Below are 9,193 nucleotides of genomic sequence, written 5' to 3' on the forward strand. Positions count from 1 at the left end.
TTCTTTAACACTGAAAATTATCAATTTAATAAACTCGTTCAAATAATGAACTGCATCGTTCATGTTAAATTAATCAGTAAATTAAAATGACCAATGGTGGCATATTGGATTTGGGAGTGAGAAACACTGACACCTTCCTTAGCCGCGGATAGCTGACGTTCCTCTGGCCTCCTGTGGCACTTATTTCATGCTATTTTAATTCTTAGAGGTAGACCAGATCTCCCATCAGGAGGAGCCCCAATTAGCCTGTCTTGAAGGGTGACAGACTGTGATACTGACCCTGATCCCTTCTTTCTTCCACAGTGTTTAGCGAAGTCTTGATGTTCTTGAAGAGACAGAAGTTATAGGATTTACCAGCTGCCTCTCAAAATACATCCTTTCCCTGATCATTCTGACCAATAAAGATTTGCTCTCTCTTCCATGGCAATGACTTCTTTCCTTGAAAAGAAGAGCTCAGTGGTCATCAGTGCAGTGCCGGCTGTGGCAGGATGGGGAAACCAGTAAGGCATTTGTGGGAAAGAACCTGCATTCAAATCAAGATCCTGATGAATTGCTAACAGTGTCATTTTGGGCAAGTTAACCAACTTCTCAGAGAAACTCAAGCTTCCCCTTATACAACTTTTAAAATTTTTAATTACTATACACTTTTAATTTTTTGAGATAAAGTGTATAACACGCAATTAACCATTGTAAAGTAAACGATCCAGTGGCATGTAGCAGTCACAAAGTTGTGCAACCATTATCTCTATCTAGTTCCGAAACATTTTCATCAGCCTGTACCCATTAAGCAGTCTCTCCCCAACCCCTCAACCTCCCAGCTCCTGGCAACCACGAATCTTTCTGTCCCTGTGGAATTGGCCTCTTCTGAACGTTCCATATAAGTGAAATCATACAATATGTGACCTTCTGTGTCAGACTTCTTTAACTTAGTGTAATGTTGTTGAGGTTCACCCACGTTGCAGCAGGTGTCAATACTTAATTTCTTTCTATGGCTGCGTTATAGTTCATTGTGTGGATATACCACCTTTTGTGTATCCATTAATATGTAGATTTTGTGAAGGGCGTATGTCATGCGTGTAGAGCTAGGTGAATGTTCACAAACTAAACGCTCCATGTAACTGATGACCATATGAAGAAATGGATCACCTCCAGCCCCGCTTCATGCCCCTTTCCAGGCCCGACCCACCAAGGGTGACCACCAGCCTGACTTTTGACAGCAGAGATTAGTTTTGTCTCTTTTTGTATTTCATAAAAATTGAATCATACCTTTGTGTCTGGCTTCCATCTCTGAATATTACATGTATGAGATTCATCCATACTGTGATGTGTGGATGTAGACCCTTCTTCCTCACTGATGTGTAATTTTCCACCATGTGAATGCACCACAATTCATTCATCACTCTTACTCTTGATAATCACTAAGGTGGTCTTCATCCAGGAACATTATGGACAGCACTACTACCAACATTCCAGTACATGCCTGTGGGGAATTTTTATACTAATGCAACAGAGGAGAACAAACCTGACTTCATATTGAATCTGTTCTTTTAGTTCTAACCTTTGGGCTCTGTTACCTGTGCTGAGTCATACTGGCTCTGCACTTTTGTAAACGAATGTTGCCTAAAGCCTGAAATACACAGGCTAGCCCATTGTCAGGCTTAGAATATTATTCAGCCATGAAAAAGAGGAAAGTGCTACCATTTGTGATAACATGGAGGGATCCTGAGGGGTCTTGAAGGTGTTACGCTAAGTGAAAGAAGTCAGGTAGAGATGGACAAACACCATACAATCTCACTTACATGAGAAATCTCAAAAAGCCAAACTCAAAGAAATAGAGGGTATTATAGTAGTTGCCATGGTGTTGGCGGGTACGAGAAACAGATTTTGGTCTTAGGGTACAAACTTCCAGTTATAAGATGAACAAGCCTGGGGATCTAAATGTACAGCATGGTGACTATAGTTAACAATATTGTATTGCAGACGTGAAAGTTACTAAGAACATAGATCTTAAATGTTCTCACCACACCAAAAAAAAAAAAAAGGTAATTACACAAGGCGATGGAGGCAAGAACTACCCCTATCTGATAATCATTTCACAATAAATATGTGTTAAGTCATCACACTGCACACCTTAAACTTAACACAATATTATTCAATTATATCTCAGTAAAACTAGGAAGGAAACTTTAAAAAAAGAATTATAGATTAAGCAAGTTGGCTTATTAAATGTCAAATAAGTTCATAGCTTTTGGAAGAAACATGCTTTCTTTATATGCTGGCTCTTCTGCTATTCAAAGAAGAGGACTGGTTCTGAGCAGCAAAAAACCAAAAAAGTCCAATAAACCAGGACTTATAGAAGTGGGATTTAATTCATCATTACAGAGAGAGAGAGAGACTCCTTAGAAACACTACAATTACACCTTCCTTAGAAACACTAGGATTAAAGCAGCACAAATACCTTTTTTTTTTTAATGAGGGAAAAAGAAACAAAGAAAAATAACCTCAAACAAATAACAAAGCAAAGCAAAAAGAAAACAAAACAGGAGGAATAAGGAAAGAGAAAATAGCTGAAAGGCTGTCAAATTAAACGTGTTTGTGATAACAGTAAATCAAAATAAGTTAAATGTCCGAAATAAAAAAAATAATAAAACTATCTCAAAGGAACAAAATTGCATTATATCGTGCAGGAGGCATACTGACAAGGAGCAGGGATGGGATGTGGGTACAGGATGGGGTTGTGCAAGCACAAGAGGATTGTAGGAAAATCCTTGTGAGAAAGCAGGGGACTTCAATCACTAGATGGTTCACATAGCTGTTACCCAGAGCTGCAGGTAGAGTCTCCATAAATCTAGTGAAACAGTAACAAAATATCCTTTCAGCTCTCAAAAATCGCTAGCACTCTCTGTGTCGATGAGAGCTGTATGAACGTCGTTAAGGTTAATGAGGTGGACAGAGGAGCTTGATACTTGGTTCTGTCTAAGATGCCTGAACATTCTGTTCAAAGTAAGGATGGGACTCTATCTGCAAGGACCATTAAATGGCCATCAGTGGTGCCCTGGGGGTAAAGGATGGCCTTAGGCCTTTTCTCCATCCCACCCACTCCCTGCTCAAATGTTTGCACCCACCTCAACTTCTCTGGTAGGACTATCTGCATATTCTGCAGATTCTGGGGCAAAGCTCTTGGCATGCAAAGCTAAAAAAAAAAAACACTCTGAATTTCTTTCAAATGTAACAGTATCTTGTGTTAACTTTTGTACAGTGTCTATGTGGTTAAAGGATCATCTGGAAGAGGAGAGAAGTTCTTTTTTCTTTTAACTTTGCTTATTGATTTATAATCATTTTACAATGTTGTGTCAAATTCCAGTGTAGAGCACAATTTTTCAGTTATACATGAACATATATATATTCAATGAGGTGATATCTCATTGTAGTTTTGTGTTGAGAATTTACTATTTCTGGAGTCTGTCCTCCTTTCCTGACATTGTAAGTAGCCTGGAACCCTAGACCTCCACCCAAGTCGGGCGAGATTCTGAGCGGTGTTGGCCTCAGTTTTGCACAAGGGAACTGATGGACATCATGCTAGAGGGAAGACGTACGTAGCTCTGGAAGGAGCAGTATAGCACAGCATCAAAGAGCACTGTATTAGTCTTCTGGGACTGTCATACAAACTACCACAAACTTGGTGGCTTGAAACAACAGAAAGATATTCTCTCACAGTTCTGGAGGCCAGAAGTCCAAACTCAAGGTGTCAGCAGGAACGTGCTCCCTCCCAAATCCCTTGGGGGAGGAGCCTTCCTTGCCTCTTCCAGCTTCTGGTGGCTCCTGGTGGTCCTTGGCTTGTGGCCACATCACTCCCATCTCTGCCTCCATCTTCACAGGGCCTTCTCCCTATGTCTCTATCTTCTCTTCTGTCTTTTATAAAGACACTTGTCATTGGATTTAGGATGATGTCATCTTGAGGTCTTTAACTTTATTACATCTGCAAAGAATCTTTTTCCAAATAAGGTCACGTTCATAGGTTCCAGAGGTTAGGACACGGATGTATCTTTTGGGGGACCACCATTCACCCCACTCCAGCACAGATCGCAACTGCCAGCGTTCCAATCTCAGCTCTGCCACTTAGCAGCTACATGACTTGGTAAAACTGTTAACCACTCTGAACTCCAGAAATTGACACAACCATTGTAAACTGACTATATTCAACTAAAAAAAACCATTCTAAATAAATACCATTTTAATAATTGCAAAAAAAAAAAAAAAACCAGAGGGTCTGTAGAAAAACGGCAAGGCCTTACTATTCAGCACAGGGAACTATATTCAATATAGTGTAATAACCTATGATGATAAAGAATATGTGTGTATAACTGAATCACTATGCTGTACACAACATGTGCTGTGAAACCAACACAACATTATAAATCAACTATTCCTCAATTAGAAAGAAAAGCTAGTGGGTCCGGACCAGCAGCAGCAGCCTCACAGTGGGCATTTGATGGACATGCAAACTCCGGGGCCTGATTCAGGACTGACTCAGAAACTCTGGAGCTAGAGCCCAGCAACCTGTGTTTCAACGAGCCCACCAGGGTTAGTTCCGTGCCTTGGCTTCCATGAATAATGCTGCAAAGAAGATGCAGGTGTGAAACTCTTTGAAATCCCAATTTCATTTCCTTTGCATGAATGCCCAGAAGTGGAGTTGCTGGATCATATGATGGATCAATTTTTAATTTTTTGAAGAATCTCCATACCGTTTTCCATAACGTCTGTACTAATTTTCGTTCCTCCAATGATGCATGAGGGTTTCCTTTCCCGAGGTTTGCTAAAGTATAAGAGAGACTGAGTTAGGGATGAAACAAAGTTCAGAGACAGGCTCAGGGCTCTGGTTAAGGAAAGGATTCCTGTTAAGAATGGCTGGGGAGGGGGATGGGTATAGCTCAGTGGTGGAGCGCATGCTTAGTATGCACGAGGTCCTGGGTTCAATTCCCCGGTACCTCTATTTAAAAGAAAAGAATCTAGTAATGAAAGCATTACGAGATTAAGATTAGAGATCATGATACTGTTAAGAGAACTCATCGGCTGAGTACTAATTCTCAAAAGTACGTTATCTCAAAAAGTGTTCATGTTTATGTTTAAAGGATTATTCAGAACTGGAGAGAAGTTCTGAATTCTGTGGTGAGAATTTGTTGATTATTGAACTCATTTCTTGGCACCTTCAATAGCCTGGAATCCTGGATATGCATCAGGGAGACCCGGACACGGCGGCATGTCTTGAGTGGAGTCTAAGCCTAAATGGTGATGGGAAAGCATTGGGCCAAATAAGACCCAGCACATGGTAAGTATTCATTCACTGACTGTCAGATAAATGAAAGGATCGGAGGCATAATCTACGGCATAAGGTGAAGGGCCGTGTGTCAGGGTTCTCTGGAGGAGCAGAACCGATACGAGATTGACTGATTGATTGAGTGTAAGAAATTGGCTCATGCAATTTAAGAAATTGGCTTGTGTAATAAGAGGTTGACTGATTGATTGATTGATGTTAAGGAATTGATTCAGGCAATTTGACTAGCAAATCCAGAATCTATAAGGCAGGTCAGAAGCTTGGGCACTCAGGCAGGATTGGATGCTGCAGTCCTGAGTCATGAGGTTTCACCAAGAAAACTGCTTTCGCCCTTAAGTCCCCTGGATGATTAGATCAACCCACCTAGATTATCGAGTGTCATCTCCTTTACTGAAAGTAAGTCGATTATAGATGTTAATCACACAAAACACCTTTGCAGCAACACTTAAACTAGTATTTAATTAAATAACTGGATACTATAGCCAAGCCAAGCTGACACAGAAGACTAACCATCACAGACACCGTCAGGGTCAACTGGCAGAAATTAAAGGATTTAAGTTAATAGTTCAGAAAGAACACTTAAGGCTGACTAGACACTGGGGGGATGGAGAAGCGAGTTCCGGGCATCCCTGACCTTTGGCTTCACCTGCTAACTGGTCAGAGTCAGGTAAACTAACCATAGTTGTTCTGTTTGTCTCACCTGGTCTCCGCTTGTATGGCTTCTTGCAAGAAACCCTATACATTTGGAAGCCTGGATTGAAACAGGGCAGACAGTCCTCTCTCTTTAGGGAAGGGTAGGAGCCACCCAGGCAGTCGGAGGGGTTGTGCTTCCTGGAGGCGGGAGACTAAACTAGGAGCCATCGATAAAAGCAGCTCCTCGTTACTGCCAGGTGCTGGGTGATGCCAGTTCTTAATTCCTCCCGCTGGATCTGTTGTCTTCTACAGTGGAGTTATGTGCCCAAGGATCAGGGGGAAATGAAAAATGCACCACTTTCATTGATACCAGGACCGTTACTGAAAATCTCGCAACTATAGAACTCCTCTGGCAAATGAAGCCAGAGCTCAAGGCTTGGACCTGGAATCTATGCGAAACTTCTATTCTCTCCTCCTGCAAATCCAAATCGAGTGTCTGGAGCAGGAGAGAGAGAAGGAGAAAGAGAAAAAGAAGGAGAGAGAAACTTGTCCAGGCTTGGGTTCTAGAGTCAAGTCCGTGTGCCCTGCCCAGATGTGCTATTTGCGGGCGCAGAAAGAGCAAGAGGCACAGAGGAGGAGAAGTAGATAACAAAACGTCCTGATAACCGTTTCTTATCAGTTTGTAGAAAGTAGAAGTGAGCATAGTCAGCAGAATCCCAATTTCTTTGCAACTCCCTGCTGGAAAGGGAACATGCCTACACGTGGAGTTTGGACCAAAAACGTCAGGGACTCCTGCCCTAGGGCAGAGCACAGACGGAAGCAGCAGGTGCAGATCCACGCGCCGGGGCCTGAGGCTGGCCCACGAGCAGGCCTGGCTAGGGCTTGGCACACCCTCCCGTGATGCGCACGTATTATCCAGAATAAAAGTCTCTGTCCCTACATAGCTATCGACTCTTTACTCCGTGTGGAATTCATTATTAAGTATCCAGAAAAATATCAACTACTACCCTCGCAACCAAGTGAATTGTTATCAGTAACATCCTACTCAGATTTCTGGAGTAAACTAGCTGCCTACAGGAAGGTATAAAACCTTCTGCTATGAACAATGATCACATAAAGGCATGTATGTCTGTCCTGGCCATGATAAATTTGAGTTTGGGTGACATTTGTTGGACCACAGCAATCTCAGCACCTGGAAATTGGCAAATTTATCTAAAAAGCAACCTGCTGGCTCATTGCCAAAAATGCACCCAAAGACCCATGCAATGCAGCGTTTATTCCCTTGTGTGTTCCCTGTGTGGGTCTGTGTGGGTCTGTGTTGGTCCATGACTAAGTTTTAAGCAGTAGAATAAGGCTGAAGAGATGCTTGGGATTTCCAAGGTTGGATTATAAGAGACGTTGAAAGCTCCACCTGAGTCTCTTGGAATGTTCTCCCTGGGTAAAGCTGTCACTAACAGGTCCGTCTACAGGACGGCCACGCTGTGAGGAAGCCCAAGCTAGCCGTGTGGAGAGGCATCTTTGAGAGAGATGCTCAACCAGCTACAGGCGAGCCCAGGGGCGAGGCATGCTAATGAACCAGCCTTCCGATGCTCCAGCCCCAGGTGTCGTCCGGCAGGATGACAGACCCCAAATGAGAACCGCTCAGCTGAGCCCAGTGAACCCCTAGAACCACGAGATTGCGTTTCAAGCCAGGGGTCAGCAAACTACAGTCTGTGAACCAAATCTGGCCCTGCTGAATATTGTTGGTTGTCACAACCGGGGGAAGGGGTGCTACTGCCATCTAGTGGGTAGAAACCAGGAATATTGCTACACACGCTACAGTGCACAGGATAGCCCCCCAAACAGAGAGCGATCTAGTCCCCCAAAGCAACAGTGCTCAGCCTGAGGTCTGAGCTGGCACTGCCAGACGAAAGGATGGCTCAGAATCTCCATTCAGTGGGCTGCCAAGTGTACACTGTGTGTGTACAATCTGGATGGCAGAGACTAAGCTTCAAAACAGAACCAATGCCTAATAAGATCAGATTTACATTTACATAAACAAGAACATTTATATCTTGAAGGAACAGGAAAGAAATGTAAGTTTTTCCTTTGCTAGGGGAGAGAAAGCAGCAGGAGGTAGAGGTGACCAAAGAGAGAAAAAGATGGAATCTGGGTCGGGTGGTCCAGATAAAAAAAGATATGAAGGAGGAACAGGAGAAAGAGGCAGTGGTAATGCTAGTGGCTTTTTTTTTTTCCAGTATCGTTTCAAGCAATTTTTCACTGGTTTCCTGCAAAGAAGTTATTCTTATCATTTCCTCTTTTAGAAGATTCTAAAAACCAGTCGAAAGAAGCATTCAACTCAGTCTGCTTGATCTGATGGTCAGCTTTCTTGAAAAAAGATAATTTGTGTACATACACAAAAAATAATCTGGGGGTGTCAAAAGAACCCCAATTTGGCCATTTTAGGTTGAGATCTCCTTTAATATGGTTTCTCCAATTAAGTATTTACAAGTGTGAGTTCCATACATATTGTACGTGAACCTGACTAGGGTATTTGTCGGAGGTCTGGCAATTTGTCATTCCTTTTTCTTTTGCGTTGAAAAAGGAATGACATTCTAGGGTGGGTTTGTCAGGATAAAACCGCCAGTGATGATTGTGTAGTGGGCCAGTGTGATGTTTGTGAGCTTAACTCCTCTAGGTGTCGCCCTAGAGTCACTTCATCTCTCTTAGATGTCAGTATCTCCCTCCGGCCACCTGAAACCACCATGAGTATTCGGATCAGTGAGTGGCTAGCTCTCATATGTGGGCCCCAGATGAGCAAGTTTTTTAAATTAAGTGAGTGAATAGATAAACAAGATTATACTGTATAGCACAGGGAAATATATACAAGATCTTGTGGGAACTCACAGCAAAATAAATGTGACAATGAATATATGTATGTTCATGTATAACTGAAAAAGTGTGCTTTACACTGGAAATTGACACAACATTGTAAACTGACTATACCTCAATAAAATAAAATTTTAAAAAATAAAATAAAAAATAAATTAAATGAGTGGATTTCCCTATGGGACTATTAGACGTTCTGAGGACTTACCACCCCCACAAGTTTCCCAGTTGCCAAAGAAAGCCATTGCCAGCTCTTCTCTTCTTCAGAGCTGAAAGCTCTCATGTGATATTTTCACTTTTATTCCAACAAACTCCATTAAAGTAGGCAATTCAAGGACAAACAACAGGCTAATCTCC

This window comes from Vicugna pacos, chromosome 9 (genome assembly GCF_048564905.1).
Source record: "Vicugna pacos chromosome 9, VicPac4, whole genome shotgun sequence".
In the NCBI taxonomy this organism is placed as follows: Eukaryota; Metazoa; Chordata; class Mammalia; order Artiodactyla; family Camelidae; genus Vicugna; species Vicugna pacos.